The sequence below is a fragment of the Macaca thibetana genome, chromosome 3 (assembly GCF_024542745.1).
Source record: "Macaca thibetana thibetana isolate TM-01 chromosome 3, ASM2454274v1, whole genome shotgun sequence".
Classification (NCBI taxonomy): Eukaryota; Metazoa; Chordata; class Mammalia; order Primates; family Cercopithecidae; genus Macaca; species Macaca thibetana.
Window position 1 is genome coordinate 57375245 of NC_065580.1, and position 16526 is coordinate 57391770.

At 37.5% G+C, this 16526-nt stretch overlaps 1 protein-coding gene across 4 annotated transcripts in view; it reads right to left on the reverse strand.

Moving 5' to 3' along the window:
- Nucleotides 1-16526, reverse strand: part of MAGI2 (membrane associated guanylate kinase, WW and PDZ domain containing 2) — a 1483072-nt gene that overhangs the window by 117752 nt on the left and 1348794 nt on the right. The window lies entirely within an intron of this gene.

A 16526-nucleotide genomic window follows, 5' to 3' on the forward strand; every position in this document is an offset into this window, starting at 1 on the left:
AAGCTACAATAAATGCCAGAAATTCAAGTTCTTCCCTTTTATTATTTTATTGAGAGGAGAAAACAAGGAAGGAAAGAAATATGTGTTAATATGGGTAGTAGCCACTTGGTAAAGAAGTTATAACCACCTTCCTACTCATGTACTAAGCTTTAAAGGTTGATGTGTTGTCACATCTTATCTCTTCTTTCTGATTTACTTTTACATGGTGCTGATATTTTGCTAATGTCTGATATATAATGTATTTATTCAAATCTACAATGCCATGGATGGTAAGGCATACCTTTATTTTATATACTACAGGAAAAAAAATAAAAAGAAACACTGCTAACTAAATAATGATGCTTCATTGACTATAAGATGCTCTCCAACTGTCAAAATATTAAAATATAAACATGTTTAGGATTGGTAAAATGTTATATGTCTTTTAAAAACAATGTACACTTCTTTTCTTTTTTATTTTTATTTTTTGTTTTCTGAGATGGAGTCTCGCTCTGTCACCTAGGCTGGAGGGCAGTGGCGCGATCTCGGCCCACTGCAAGCTCCGCCTTCCGGGTTCACGCCATTCTCCTGCCTCAGCCTCCTGAGGAGCTGGGACTACAGGCACCTGCCACCATGCCAAGCTAATTTTTTTTTGTATTTTTAGTAGAGATGGGGTTTCACTATGTTAGCCAGGATGGTCTCGATCTCCTGACCTCGTGATCTGCCCGCTTTGGCCTCCCAAAGTGCTGGGATTACAGGTGTGAGCCACCGCGCCTGGCTTATTTTCTTTTTACTATTTACTTATATGTGTGAGGAGAGCCACACACATGGGAATACAGATTTTCCTGGCAGTGTAAATGTTTAAGTACCTACCAAGATAACTATTTCTGGGGTGGACATCAATAGTATACATGCGTAAACTCCCTTAAGGAGCTTACCAAACTAGAAACCTATTTCCTTTCCTTTCTCCCTTCAAGACTGTGAGCCCCAGCTCAGAAACCTGTCAATAACTCTGTGTTGTTGCTCTCTCTATGGAATCAGGTACTGCTTTGATATGCAGAAATATGCAAAAATGCAACCCACCATCCAATATGTTTCAGGGATGTCTATTCCTTGAACTCTCAATCTTGCACATGCTTTACAGCGAAAGGCAGAACATTAGTTAATAACCATGGCAAGGAAGGACAGTTAGTGAGTTAATGAGCCAGTACCTTGTTCATTCTTCTATTGTGAAAGGTTATAGATAGCATATGAAAATATTGGCTGAGCCTGTGTCCCTGAAGTGAAACTCATCATGTTGGAAACTCAAACACATTTTTATTTACCATAAGCACTAATGGCTTTAACTAAGAACACCTTACGTAGATCATCTAGGAATCTTAGGACAATCAATATATTTTTCAAGTAGAAATATAATAAGAACTCATTAATTTACTGATTTAAAAAAAGATGTAAGCATTGCAAGGTATTTGGTTTTCAACTATAATTAGGGTGAACTTTAGTTTCTGTTTTTGTTCCCTTTCATGTTCAACAGTGTCTTGGAATGTATGGTTCATCAATGATTTAGCCTCCCTAGCCATAATATATATATTGTTATCTGTCCTGTGACCTCTGCAAAATTACCTAACTTCTCCGAGTTTATTTTTCAACAGTAAAATTGGTATACTAGTACTACTGACTTCACAGACTGCATCTGAGAATTAAATGAGTTATCATATGTAAAGTGAGTAGAACAATGCCTGACATGTGAGAACTGATTTATAAGTATTAACTGTCATTCTTTTTATTACTATCATCTTTTAAATATTTCTCATATCACTATTAAGGGGGGTGTGTGTGCTTGTGTGTAGGTACCAACTTGGTTTCTTTCCACATGGGGTAAACCTGTAATACTGCTAGAATTGAAGGAACACATAGCTTACTACAGGATTATACAGAGCAATATCCCCTAAGTTTCAACACAGGAAAATAGCTTCAGTTATGAAAGAGATGTGTTGGGTGGATTAGATAGACACTGGATGAGGTCAAGGGTCTATGTTCTCTGATTTACAAAAAAGACGATGTTGCAGGTCTCTGTAGGAAAACATCAACTTGTAAGAGTTTATTATTCAAAAGGAAATCAGCATGATTTAAATCTCTTAATCACCCACACTGAGTCCTACACATATAAACACACACACTTTCATATTTATTGAATGCTATTAAACATTTTTCTTCCTACTTCTTATGAGTACCTACCTGAGCCAAGCACTGTGCTAAGTGATATATATGTGTGTATATATATATATGTATATATCCATTAAAAAATATCCTTAACAAATCATATGAAATATTTGATATCATTACAAGTTTACAGTAGAGGAAACTGAAGCATATAGCAGTTATTAGTTTGTCCAAGGTCACATATGCCAAACAGGGCTTAGAACCCTAGTCTATCAGATTTCATAGCCTTTGCTGTTAGTGTAGCCACCACCCTGCATCTCTTGACTTTTCTGGCTCAGATCTCTAATCTATTACTTGCTTTGCGAGTATCTGGTGCTTTTATTTGATGAGTACAGCCTGCCTCTAAGCCAGGAACTAAACACTTCATAAGTGGTCCTGATTCACGGGTGAGTGGAAGTCAGGAACTTTGCCTGAAGCAGGTTCTTTGTTGCAACTGTCTTTTGACAGGCAAAGTGAGAGGAGGAGAGAGAAGAGAGAGAAGAGGAGAGGAAATTGAACAGCTTTTCAGATCCTGTTTAGTTAGGACATCACATCATGGTGTCATTCTTTTGTGGGAAGTAATTTCTTTGGGTTTTAGAAATACTGACATTTGAAATGAAATTTAAAAACATACTTCAAAACACAAATGGTATTTGGATGATTTTCTGTTTTGACTTATTTATGCCTCTGCTCTCCTCTATTACTGTAGATCATTTAAAATTTATTGGGCATAAAACCCCAAATGTTTTAAAACATAGATTTACACACACACACACACACACACACACACACACAGACACACACAATTTGTATGATAAGCTATTACTTGTTAATTTCCAGGCACTGTGGAACTTGCTTATTTTAAATCCTTATAGCAATAGTGTGAAGTAGCTGTAAAAGTATAACAATCATGCTAATTTCACTATTAAGAAAACAAGTGTCAAAGCCACAGTTCAAATCCTTGCCTATGGCTTCAAACCTTGGGGTTACTCCTTTCTTTTTTGATATGTTGGAGGTTGAAAGCAATTTGAATTATGAAGATCAAGGGAATGACTGGTGAGACTTAGTTTAGAAAAGCTTGCTGGTTGAGACTTCAAGACGAAAGTTTCACTGTAAACATACTTACTTGCTCATGGTAATCACTTAGTTTCAAAGCCATTTTAACTTTATTAGGGTGGTTAGAATAAAAACTAAGATAAAAGAATAGAAATCAAAATAAAAGAATGAAAACTGAAATAAATTCAATGGTAGCCACATAAAATGACTGAGTGACTTGCATAAAATGTAAGTGAGCACACAGTTTAAAAATGTATGTTCAGTAATTGAAAGTACCTGATGTGGTTTTATTACAAATGTTTTCTATTGGCATTTACTTTAATAAAAACAGTACTTGAAACTCTTGGCAGCTAACGGCAGCCTCACTTTCCCTTTACTAGAGTTTTCCCTACATATGTAAGTGCACTGAATGTTGATGTACAACAAATGTCTGACAAGGGGTGTGCTCAGAGAGGATTCTCTCTGAAAACAAGATGCAGTTCCATTTGCTCAGTGATAAAGTCTACAGAGCCTATGACCTAAATGCTTTCAGTGCCATGCTAATGGAATTACAGAGCAAGGAAGAGGCCCTGACCTTGGTTTCTATTATTGGGATGAATGGTACTCATTAATTCCCTGAGAATTGATGACTAAGGTAACTGCCGGAGCACAGTCCATTTAGACAGCATGCCTTGCAGACATCATCTGTCAGGCAGTAACATAAATCAAGTCTTTGGATCAGTCTTCTTGACATAGTGTGCTTAGGATACACAGATATTTGGGAAAAGTTGCAATATGTCATTTGGCTTTGGACATACTGACATTTAGAAAGGAGACAATGTGTCACTAGTTAGAAATTTCCTTTTAATTGAAAATCATATAAATTATGGAAAAAAGAAACCCAGTTTTCTATGTCTTTATTCCTTTATAGATAAAACAATATTGTCTCTTTATATTGCAACATGTTTTATATTTTCCCATAGATGAATGAACTCTTCTGGCTCTGCTCAATGTACCACACTTGTTTTGGTAGGAATATTCAGAGATGATCAGTTGGATTGGATGTCCTCTAAGTGAGTTTGGAAGGGCTGGATTCTTGGGGTCTGTAGCCACATCACTACTGAAAGCAGTGATCCTCCTTTTTTTGCTGTTGGGTTCTCTTCTGGGACCTTGTATGGTTTACCCCGGCTCCTTCAGTAACTGGTCAAAGTGGGCTGATCCAGCCAATGAATTCCTGTTGTTTCTACTTTGGGTCAGTCCCCGTAAAGAAGACAGGATGTTTACTTGGAGGACTTTTCTTGCTTTGGTGATAGATTCTTCCTGAAATCCTAAGGGAAGGGATTATGAGATCCCCCTTCTCTCCTTTTTCCTCATTATTTTTCTTGCTGTTTATGTGTATTTAATTTCAGAGAAAGAAAAGTCTGTGACTCGTGTTTACATTTAATTATCTTCTTGCTAATAGATCCCACAAAGTGGAGTTATATGTGGAGGAAAGTATTAAACAGGGAAAGTGGATTTTCCATCAATCATGCCAAACTTACAAGAGGGAAGTTCCTGAAATGAGCATGAGAAAAATAAATACTTCAAAGGCAATCGATAGCATAAACTCTCATTAGCTCGCATTTCCATTAATTTGTGAAGGTTAAACAATATGTCATTAGCCTAAAGAGGCAAAGGAAGTTAGTTTGGGTTTAGAATCTGTGACCTGATGTGAAAATAAACATTTTTTAAAAGTTGGATGATTCCAGTTGTTTTTCTTTCAATAATATGTGAAAATTACCTACTGTCTAGTTTGAATTTGTAGGTTGGAGCAGAAGGGGCAATTACTACATCAATCAACACATTTCGGAATAGCATCTTCTTAATAACAGACACTATGCTAGGCCCTGAGGGGAAGGCAATAATAAAGCAACACATGGTAGTTGCCCTCAAGAAACTCATTGTCTGGTTGGGGAGACCAGGGATAAACTTATAAAAATATGTAAAGCCAAATGCAAATGGCAAATACATGGCAAATATAACGTGCAGCAAAAGTAGAGAGGAGGAGTGAATTCCTGAGTCCAGGTGTAGACTGAGAGAATGGTGAGGAACAGGAAGGTCATTCTGGGGAGGAGGGAATATGTGCCCCTTGGTAAGTGGCAGTTCTCTTAGAAAAAAACTTATGAGGGTAAATGGGTATATAATCCAAGGAGGTTTCCAGGGAGACAAGGAGAGGTGCTTTGTGGTCTGGGGTCCCTCCTGCCCTCATAATTATTGCTTCCTTGAGATCTCTGATATGATGCCTTTAGCCCAGCTCCTGTGAATGGAGACTAAGCACAGAGGAATGATGTGAGATTGTCACAAAGTGTTCCCATCTCTTTAATACATGGTGGAAACTCCTTATCTGTTTTTCTGCCTTTAGAAACCAGAGCATAATATTAATCTTGCTTATTTTCCATCGCTTCTTCCTAAAAATTCTGACTTCATATGTTTTATTGTGACAAACCCATTTAGATAGATATTGTCCCTTCCTGGAATATGACAAAGTGTCCTTCAAAGGAGTTTTCTTTGTTATCATGGGGTGGAGATGTGGGAAAAAACATGTGTTTTGTATTTTAAAGTTTTTTGTGGTAAAATTAAGAAAAAGCAGACGGCATGACTTGTTTTCCTCTAGAACGCTGTGAAATTTAGCTTTCCAAAGACGAAAACGTCTTCCCTGAAATTCATAGCCAACTGATTTGCAAAACCCAAAATCAAACAGCTGGTGTTTTAAGGACTGCATATTCAAAAAGCGCGTCCCCACCCCCCAGCCTCCCAGCACCCATGAGTCATTCTCTTGTGGTTGAACAGTTTAGCTACCCTGCAGTTGGTAATAAGCAGATGGTCAGACAGGAAAATGGGAAGAAGGGCCCATCACTGGCAATTTGGGAACCCAATTGAACTCACGTTGCTAAGGGCAGAAAGCATCCTATAGATACTATTAACTAAATGGCTGGAGAGAAACACTCAGCAGCCATATATTACTGTTTATGTTTTTATTTTATACCAATTGTTAAAAATTTGCATAGCTAAGTACTGAGAGTAAATTGGTAATTGAAAGAAATCTCATGACATTAGGAATTGTAATTAGCTATGACTTGACTGTTCTATTCTAGAACATGAGGCTGGGTTAAAATGGGTTTGTTGTTTGGAAACATTTGATGGGCCAGGGGTCACATGGCTAGCTTCACGTGACCTGGGCAGTCACACAGGCCACCATGCTCAAAAGGGCCTGGTGTTTGGTTTAGTCACCTGTCACCAGCTTGATATTCTTAATACTTTCTGAACAAGGACCTCACATTTTCATTTTGCACTAGACCCTGCAAATTCTGTAGTTGGTCTTTTGTAGATATGTCCATAACATATTTCCTCCTTGCATCACTCCACTGTTCTTGGTGTCTGCGATGAAAGGTGTAAATAAGAATATGTTATAGCTACCAAGAAAAATCACCAATAAGGTGGGTGGTAGGAAAGGAGCCAAAACAATCCTTTTCTCTATGGGTGCATTTTCCACTCCCCTGTACATCACTAGAAAAGGCAGTCCAGGGCCGGGCGCGGTGGCTCAAGCCTGTAATCCCAGCACTTTGGGAGGCCGAGACGGGCGGATCACGAGGTCAGGAGATCGAGACCATCCTGGCTAACACGGTGAAACCCCGTCTCTACTAAAAAAAATACAAAAAACTAGCCGGGCGAAGTGGCGGGCGCCTGTGGTCCCAGCTACTCGGGAGGCTGAGGCAGGAGAATGGCGTAAACCCGGGAGGTGGAGCTTGCAGTGAGCTGAGATCCGGCCACTGCACTCCAGCCTGGGCGACAGAGCCAGACTCAGCCTCAAAAAAAAAAAAAAAAAAAAAAAAAAAAAAAAAAAAAAAAGAAAAGGCAGTCCAAACAATTTCTGTTAAGTATACTCATACTTTTGATTCTTCATCTTACTTTGATTCTTCATATATATATTTATTGAAGAGGTCTAAAAGTTATTCTCTTACTCCACTGTGAAAATTATTCTTATAAGTCACTGATTATTGTGTCATTGACAAAGCAACTATTCTTCTGTAACCCTCTTTAAGTAGATGTTAAGATAGATCACCGTATTTCAAGGGGTTCGTGTATTCTTTTGATATGATTTTTCTCCTCACAGTCTGACAAAATGTCTAGACATTAGAGTGGCAGGAAGCAAAGAAACTTCAGAATAGTCATGATCCTCAAATCTGTAGGTGTGTGGGGTCTGGGAGCTGGACAGAGAGAATGAAAAAACATTTCCATTTGTAGATACACCTTTTTTCTTCTGTAGCAATACTTCTCATTTCTCTGTATGTCCCTGAAAATCACCTTGCCAACTTGTATAATAACTAGCAAGGATATCTTTTTTGACCTATTTGGGTCTGAATGTCATGATAGAAAATCTGGTCCCACTAAGCCAAATAAATATTAACCCTATTTCGGCAATTTTTCCATTTTTCGCAAAGACTTAGAAAAAGATACATATTTCCATTGCCCAATAAAACCAGCAACTCAGGACTTTCCAATCAAGTGGTAGAAGGTGAAATTCTGTTGTTCAACTAGAGTAATTTTAGTTAGTAAAATTGTGTAGCTTTTGGCAAGCATGGCTTGCAAATAACCAAACAGCAAGTTGATTCAGTAATAATGGAAAAAACTTTAAAGAGTTATTGATGTTGGCCGGGCGCGGTGGCTCAAGCCTGTAATCCCAGCACTTTGGGAGGCCGAGACGGGCGGATCACGAGGTCAGGAGATCGAGACCATCCTGGCTAACACGGTGAAACCCTGTCTCTACTAAAAAAAAATACAAAAAACTAGCCGGGCGTGGTGGCGGGCGCCTGTAGTCTCAGCTACTCAGGAGGCTGAGGCAGAAGAATGGCGTGAACCCGGGAGGTGGAGCTTGCAGTGAGCTGAGATGCGGCCACTGCACTCCAGCCTGGGCGACAGAGCGAGACTCTGTCTCAAAAAAAAGAAAAAAAAAAAAAAAGTTATTGATGTTAAAATATGATAAAGGAATTCTTCCCTGCAGGGTAGAAAAGCCAGTTGCTTTATTCTTTTTACAAAACAGTTGCAAGGTTGAGGTGTGGTATTATACTTCCGTCCCAAACATGCAAATCTACCTTTCAAAGGGCTGGTTGTCGATTTTATGATGACCAATTTAGTTCCTGAATATGGGGTTCTTTTTATTTATAATTTATTACAGAGCCTTGTCAAATTATTACTAGAAAATACTAGATGGTTCTATTATGATAAAAATTATATAAAAGTTTCAAAATTCACATAATGTAAAAGGAGAAGAGTAAATAATCTTGTAGTGATTGGAAGTATCTTATAATTAAAGCAACTTAATTATTTTTTAAGATGTCACTTTTATTTTCTGAAAAAGCATTTATTTTTAAAACTTGGTACTGATTATTAAGACAGGTACAGTTTAAATTGCCCATTTAAAAAATCCTGTCATTCCCAACCCAACCTTAAGTAAGTAAGTAAGTACTCGTTACTTTGGCCTTTCCTTAATCTGAATGATTTATTTTTATGAAACTCAAGATTTTTGTGATGTTGCTTCATCAGCTTATTTCCAAAATTGCTGTATGATCTTGTTCAGTGTTGCTTAACCTTAGGACCATTTTTCTTTCACTTATAGCCCTATAGGTTTTTTTTTTTTTTTTTTTTTTTTTTTTTTTTTTTTGCCACAGACTCTTTTGTTTCTGTCTTTAAATTAGTAGCTATCCATGTTTTTGCCCTCCCACTCACTACCAATTGCTCTCAATATGATGACAATTTAAGAGACTTATAGCAAGCTAATTGTCTTCCTTACATTTTCCCTGTCTATAGATTTCTTTCCTCAGAGAGCTCTATGAGAAGTGTCAGGCATTAAAGCAACTTAATTGAAGTAATATATGTGTGAACTTAAAAAAAATAACCAAAATAGTTATAATAAAAAATTCTAGTCTCTTGCCCTAACCCTCCCATCCTCTCTAGTTCTGTGACCCAAACACAAACATTTTAAATCTTCTAGCTAGCTGTTTCTTCTTCACATTTCTAATAATATTCCTATATAGCTATTTCTCATTTTATCAATGTTAGTCAATATCTATTTACTTCCTATTCTGATAGAGGATTTAGCACTCTTCCTCTGCATCCCACCTCCTCTCCTTATCCCAAAGTAGTTTTATTACAATTTAGTTAAGCCAGTTATCATTGTTTGTGGTTTTACCACATAAATCTTGTTCACTGAAGCATTTATAATTTCCTTTATTTTCTTGTACGGTTTCTTTCCTTCTTTCACCACTTCTAATCAAGGTTTCTGATTGTGCATTTTTCCTACACATCCTTAATTCCTTCCCCAAAAGCTGTTAAAATCATCGATTTAATTTATTCCTCTGAACACCTTCTCCCAGATGTAGGTAGTTTACTCTCCAGTCTGCTGGACAGTGTCATCGTGGGGATTGTTGCTGCACTCCAAGGTGGACTCTGTGTCAGCTTTTCTGATTCACTTTTTGTTTAGTTTTTGTTATTTTAAGTTCTGAGATACATGTGCAGAACGTGAAGGTTTGTTACATAGGTATGCGTGTGCCATGGTGGTTTGCTGCACCTATCGATCCATCATCTAGGTTCCCTCTACTTGGCCCCCTGCCCCTCTACAGGCTCCGGTGTGTGTTGTTCCCCTCCCTGTGTCCATGTGTTCTCACTGTTCAAATCGGACTTATGAGTGAGAACATGCGGTGTTTGGTTTTCTGTTCCTGCTGATTCACTCTTTTATTTTGTTGAAGCATATCCTACAGCAGCTTTCTAAGAAATTGTGCAGGGATAAAACCAATTTTTCAATTCTTAGTATTTGAAAATGTGTTTGTTTTTACCTTCTTTTGATTGAATTCTGGCTTAGTATTCTAGATTGTATGAAATTCCTAGAATGAAAAAATAATTTTTCTTCAGAAACTTACAGGCAGTGCTTTATTGTCTTCTAGCATCCAGTGTTACTATTGAGAGGCCTGAACCCATTAGGATTTTTGCTCCTTGTATGTGATATACTTATATTACCTTTTCTTTTTGAAAATTGTTAAGATTTTCCCTATAATTTTTTTGTTTTGAAGTATTGCAATGGTGCATTTTAGTATGGTTCTTCGTCAGTATGGAGACTTGTTTCCTTTAGTTTGGTTTTGTGAACCTTTATTATACTATTTCTTTGATATTTTCCATTCTGTTTTTCTGATCTCTTTCTGCAACTCTTATTAGATATTGGCATCCTGGCTTGGTCTGCTGCTTCTCCGATAGATCATAAGGATTATGCCCTCATGGTAGAATTAGTACCATTATAAAAGGGCAAATTTGTCCCCCTCTTGTTCTCTTTTGGCCCTTCCTCCTTTTGCCATGGGATGACACAGCAGGAAGGCCCTTGCCAGATGCTGGCACCTTATATTAGACTTTCCAGCCTCTGTAACTGTGAGCCAATATGTATCTGTTCATTGTAAATTACCGAGTCTGTGGTATTCTGCTATAACAACACAAAATGGACTAAGATGGCTACCTTGTTGCTGTATCCTCATATGTTGCAGCAAGAGAACTCTGGTCTTTTCATCCTCTTATGAGGGTACCAATCCCACCACTGGGGCACCACCCTCATGACCTCATCTAAACCTAACTATCTCCCAAAGGCCCATCTCCAAGCACCATCACATTGGGAATTAGGGATTCAACATATAGGTTTTGGAGCAGGAGACACAAACAGTCAGTTTGTAGTAAATATCATATCTTTTTGTGGCTATAAATAAGTTTTTGAAGCTTTCTTTTGTTCCCTGAATTATCTTTATTTCTTTTATTTTCCTTTATTTCTTTCATATTTGCTTGCTTTATTATTTTAAACATAAACATTTCATGATTGTTGTATTCTATTCTGTCCTGAGTTTTTTAAGTTCTGGGCCTACCTGAGTTTCTAAAGAAATGAGTGGGTCTGTGTTATCCATATCTGTTTTAGATTTTCTCTGTCCTGCTGAGTTGTCACTTTTTTGTCTCTGAAATATCTTGACCACTCTTGTCCATCCTTTTCTCATTCATTCACTCTTACTACTTGGGGTCTAAGAAATGAGAGCCCAAGTAGTTATAATTTATTACTATCAATTAGAAATTAGAAATATCTTTAGTAATTTTTAATCAGCTTTTGCAATCAATATTTTGGTGCCCCAGTTAGAGATTTTCAATTTGTTTGGAAAAAAAATTAAACATTTTATGTACCCAACCTTTAAAAGCCCTGTTGTCACTTGTAGTCTTGAGAGATAAAAATATAAAGGACAACTTATTTCTTTTCAAGTGTTCAGAACATGTCATAAAATTACATTTCATCAACTCCAGGTTTAGGGTTAAAAATATTCAATAAAACTACACTTTCTTTTTCTCCTCTGTGTCTCTTGACTAGCTTTGAAGCACATGAGACTTCACACCCATCAATGTACTTGGCTTTGAGTAATTTCTCAGCAGGCCCAATAGAAATGGTTGATAGTTACAAGCAGGTGTTGCTGACAACTCATGTTTCTCATTTTTACAGATGCAGTGTATTTTATCTCTGCCATCTCCTTTTTCCTTTTATAGCTTCTGAAATTGTGTTTTGTAAAAAGTCACTTGGCTGTCTTCACACAGTTTCCTTGTTACAATAGGTAAATGTCAAAAGTGATCAGATGTAATATCAGACTTCCACTGAATTCCCCCAAGCCCTCCGGCAGATAATAACTTCTTGCAATATTTTCTTAATATAAATGGAAACAGATACTAACCCAGGCAAATGATCCCTCCTGAGCCAGCTGTCCTTTTCAATATGTTATCCAGAAGATTACATGAATATTTATTGGCCCTCCAGTTACACACACAAGCCAAAGTTCCACTAACAGGGTATATAGTATGTTTTAACCTGAAAGAATGCAATTTTGCATGACTGGATAAAACTAAATATGAACAGACCCTCAAGCAAAGTGTTCAGGAGCTAGAAGATCTTGATCATATATTAACTTTGAAAACAACTTGCAGTGTGACCTCTGAATGGTCAAATAAATTATGTCAGTTCCCTGACTTGAAAAGTGAGACCATCACCACATGTGGTCTCTCTTATCATTCTTTCTTACCCAAGTATTGCACATTTTGACTTCGTTTGGATTTCTGCTTATATGTACTTTCTCTCATGACTTATATTTTAAAGTATTATAACTATATATGTTTTCAGTTTTACTAAGCAAATATACATTTCCATAATTTTATTTGAGACTATCATAAAATGACTTTTATTATGCTAACATAAGAAATGAATGATAAATAAAAAAGGATTGAAGAGGCTCAAAATGTGTTTTGTTGTCCATAATGAAATGCCAATTATACTGGAGGGGGAAGAGACTAAAAGTGAAAGAAAAACTCCTTGGCAAAGATACATAGATGGAAAAAAGCACATCAAAGGTCTTCAACATCATTAGTCTTTAGAGAAAAATGCAAACTAAAACCAAATGATTTGGGAGGCTGAGGCAGGAGGATTTCTTGAGCCCAGGAATTCAAAACCAGCCTCGGCAACATAGGAAGACCCTCATCTCTATCAACAAAAACCCCCAACCCCCAAAATGATATACTACTAAGCGCCTATTGGACTGGCTAAAATTAAAAAAACCATAAAACCTAAAAATAACAAGTACTCACAAGGATTGGAAGCACCTGGAGCCTTCATACATGGAATATAAAATGGTACAGCCACTTTGGAAATTGGTACCATATGAATCAGCAATCCTACACCTAGACACTTACCAAGTGAAATAAAACCAATTTCCACACAAAAAAAGACCTATATGAAAAGATTTATAGAAGCTTTATTTGTAATTACCAGAAACAGGAAACTACCAAAATGCCCCTTAACTAGGGAATGGATAAACAAACTATGGTGCATCCATACAATGGAATATTAGTTAGCAATTGAAAATGAACCAAATAGTGACACATGAAACCACATGGATGAATCTAAAATGCGTTATGCTTAGTGGAGGAAGCCAGACTCAAAAGGCTACATACTGTATCATTCCATTTATATAGGAGAGGCAAAACTATAGAACAAAACAAATCAGTGCTTGCCACGGCTGGGAGTGGGTGAACAGCTGATTCATTATAGCAGTAGTTACAACTAAACACGTCTGTCAAAACTCAGAGTATAGACTAAAAGGGTAAACTTTACTATACAGAAATTAAACCTTTAAAACGGGGAAAAGTGAAAAAGCAGAAGGAGATAAGAAATTTTGGATGGAAATAAATAGAGATAAGTAAAAAAGAACTGATGTAGAATAACTAGGAGACAGGAGGTGAGCAGGGGAAAGTGTAAGGGTTGGAAGTCTTCAGAGAAGAAATGCTGTCTAATCTGAGTCATAACACACAAACAGGACTTTGCCAGGTGGTCAAGGTTGGGGGAAGCAGACAGCATAGTCACAGTGGTGTGACTTGCAAAGACACAGATCTGTGGATTAGCAGTGTCTGTGTTGTGAGGGGTGGGAGTGCAGTGAGCACAGACATCACTGAGCCCTGGAATAAAGAAGGAAAGCCAGGTCATGAAAGGTCTTAATGTCTATGCTAGGGGCTTGGAATTTATATAATAGCCAATTGAGAAGCCACTAATGGATTATGACAGCTAAGTGAGATCATCAGACTCGTTTTAGAATGAGTCTGGGGATAGTAGGTATTATGAAGGGTAGACTGAAGCATAGGGAGAGTGGGAATTAGGCTGGAGGCAGGGAGGTAATTTAAAGGCGCCCACAATGCTCCAGAGTTGTGCAGTCCAACATAGTAGCTACAAGCATCATGTGGCCATTTAATTATTTGAAATCAAAGATAATTAAAACTTAAATTCCAGGACATGTCAGTCTTATTTCAAATGCTCCACAGCCCCATGTGGCTAATGGCCATAGTGTTGTATAGTGCAGGATAAAACATTTCCATATTGTAGAAAGTTCTGCTGCACAGTGCTAACCTAGAACCTTAAGGAAGGCATTAGCAGTGGTGGTAGGGAATGCCTAATGTATTTGTCTTATATCTGGAAAGCATGTTTGGGTAACAGCTTGCCTTCATCCCTTAAGAGGGACAAATATAACTGTGTATAAATTCAGCTAGGATATGAATGTAGGTACCTGGAGGTCTGCTTTAAAGCTTGTGATCATACACATCAATTAGAGATGAAAGTGACTTGGCACCAGGAAGCATTGATATCAGTGATTAATTTGGCACCCAGGTTTTACTGTATTTCAATTTTGTCAAGTGTCTACAAGAGTGTGGCTATTTTTAATCTTGCTGTTCATCTAGCAAGTCTAATACACATTTGAATGAAGATTTCTAAGTTGAAATATTCTTCTTCTACTTCACATTATCTCAACTGCTCTGTGCCAGAAAACTATAAGAACTAAACCTTTCATATGTGCTCTTTCTTGCTTTCTGGAAGACCCTCCTCTCATGATGAATCCGTAAGTATACATCTTTATGATGAACAGACTTCTAACAGAAGGTTTTAGGCATTTCACTCTTGAAAGCAGATGAGTTCATCAGATACCCAACATCTGGCCAACTTTGTAGAGCAAACCCTTGACTGGCTTAGAGAAATAAGATCTGGGAGAGGTCAGATTGAAAAATGAAAATGGAAATGGCACACTCCATTATTTAGTTGATTTCCTCTGGCACTGTAAAAACCTTGGGAATGCCTAGTGATCTGACTCATCACCCAGAAAAGGCTGTCTGATTAATCTGCAGAAATGATTCCAAGCAAGTGCTCAGAATAGTTTGGTTGGGAACAAATTCAGCTTCAATTGCAAAATTATTGGTGGTCAAATGCACAAATAAAAAGATCTTTTACCAAGATTTGGTGTGGTAGGAAAGAGTTTTGGTAGAAGCACTCCCTGAGTTCTTGATAGAAACTGGGCATCAAATAGAAATATTTTATCCCAGGCCAAATGGGAAAAATATCCCCTTATAATACCCTTTCAACATAACTGGACAAGGGTGATAAATAACAGCACTGTGTTCACTTAACAACTTGCTCTTAAAATGGTTCCACATGTGGAACAAGCTTTATTAGGACCCTTCTCTGAAATATTTTCTTATGTAGTTGATTGTTGGGAAGAAAGAAGAAAAATAAAAAATCACGGAGAACTTAATGCACCATGAGGCCCTGAATGCAGTATAAAGAAAAACTGTCTTCTGCAAAAGTGCCCTGCGGGCTCTGAATTTGCTTAAACCTCATGTGGGAGAGTGATGGGCATCCTGCATTGGCAGAGGATCATCCTGTACGTGATGCCTGGGGTCTCTTCTCAGTTGCTATCTCCCTGTACTATCTAGTGAATAAGAAGGAGCTGCAGGACATAAGCCCAGAGGAAACGGCCACTGATCACCCATTTATGAGCTTTCAAGACAACTGAATAGCTAAAAGTAAGAAGATATCCACCTTCTGCTGCTGTCTGGAGTCTTTGAACACAATAATAAGAACTCTCCTGAAAAATGATTCCCTAGTGGGGGAAACATGATTTATGAGCTCTATTCAACAATAAGAAAAATAGTCCAGAATTTTAGAAAATGCATTGTGAACACACAGGTTTTTTTGATAGATTGCATTGCTCCTCTTCTTGAGAATAAATAAGAAAGACGGTGTTCTCTGCAGACTTATTCTACAATTTAATGATCTTCAAATTTGTTAGGGCTAGGAGAGTAAAATGTTTGCATTTGTCTTTCTATTTTACTTAATAAATGCTTCAGTGTTCCGGTATCAGAGGACTTGGAGTTTGATTATATATGTGTGTGTGTGTGTATATATATATATATATATATATATATATATATATATATATATATTTGCACTTGTTTGCTTACTAGTAGGAACCAGCCGGCCAGGTTGTAATTTGGGAGAAAAACTAGTCATGTTCAGGATTGAAAAACTGGAATTGAATAAATAGGTTCTATTCATTCTGACCTTAGTGAGTATAATCCTATAAAGGAGTAATGCGATTCAGAAGTTGTTTAGTTGGAACTGAAATGGGTTGCTTTGTTAATGAGGATTGCAAATGAATAAATAATCTGAAGTAATACTTTTTTCTAAGGAGTCTGGGATGCCATCCAAACCCTCCTATTTAGGACTATATAATTATTGCTGAGGTGGTGCTCACACAGATGGATGACGATTCCAAGGGTTGGTGCCAGGAAAGGTGAATCAGGGGGCACATTGAGGCCACTGCCTGGCCCTTCGGAAAACAAGGGCTTTGCAACCAAGAAGTGTATGACAAGAGGGGCTGGCCAGAGGCAAA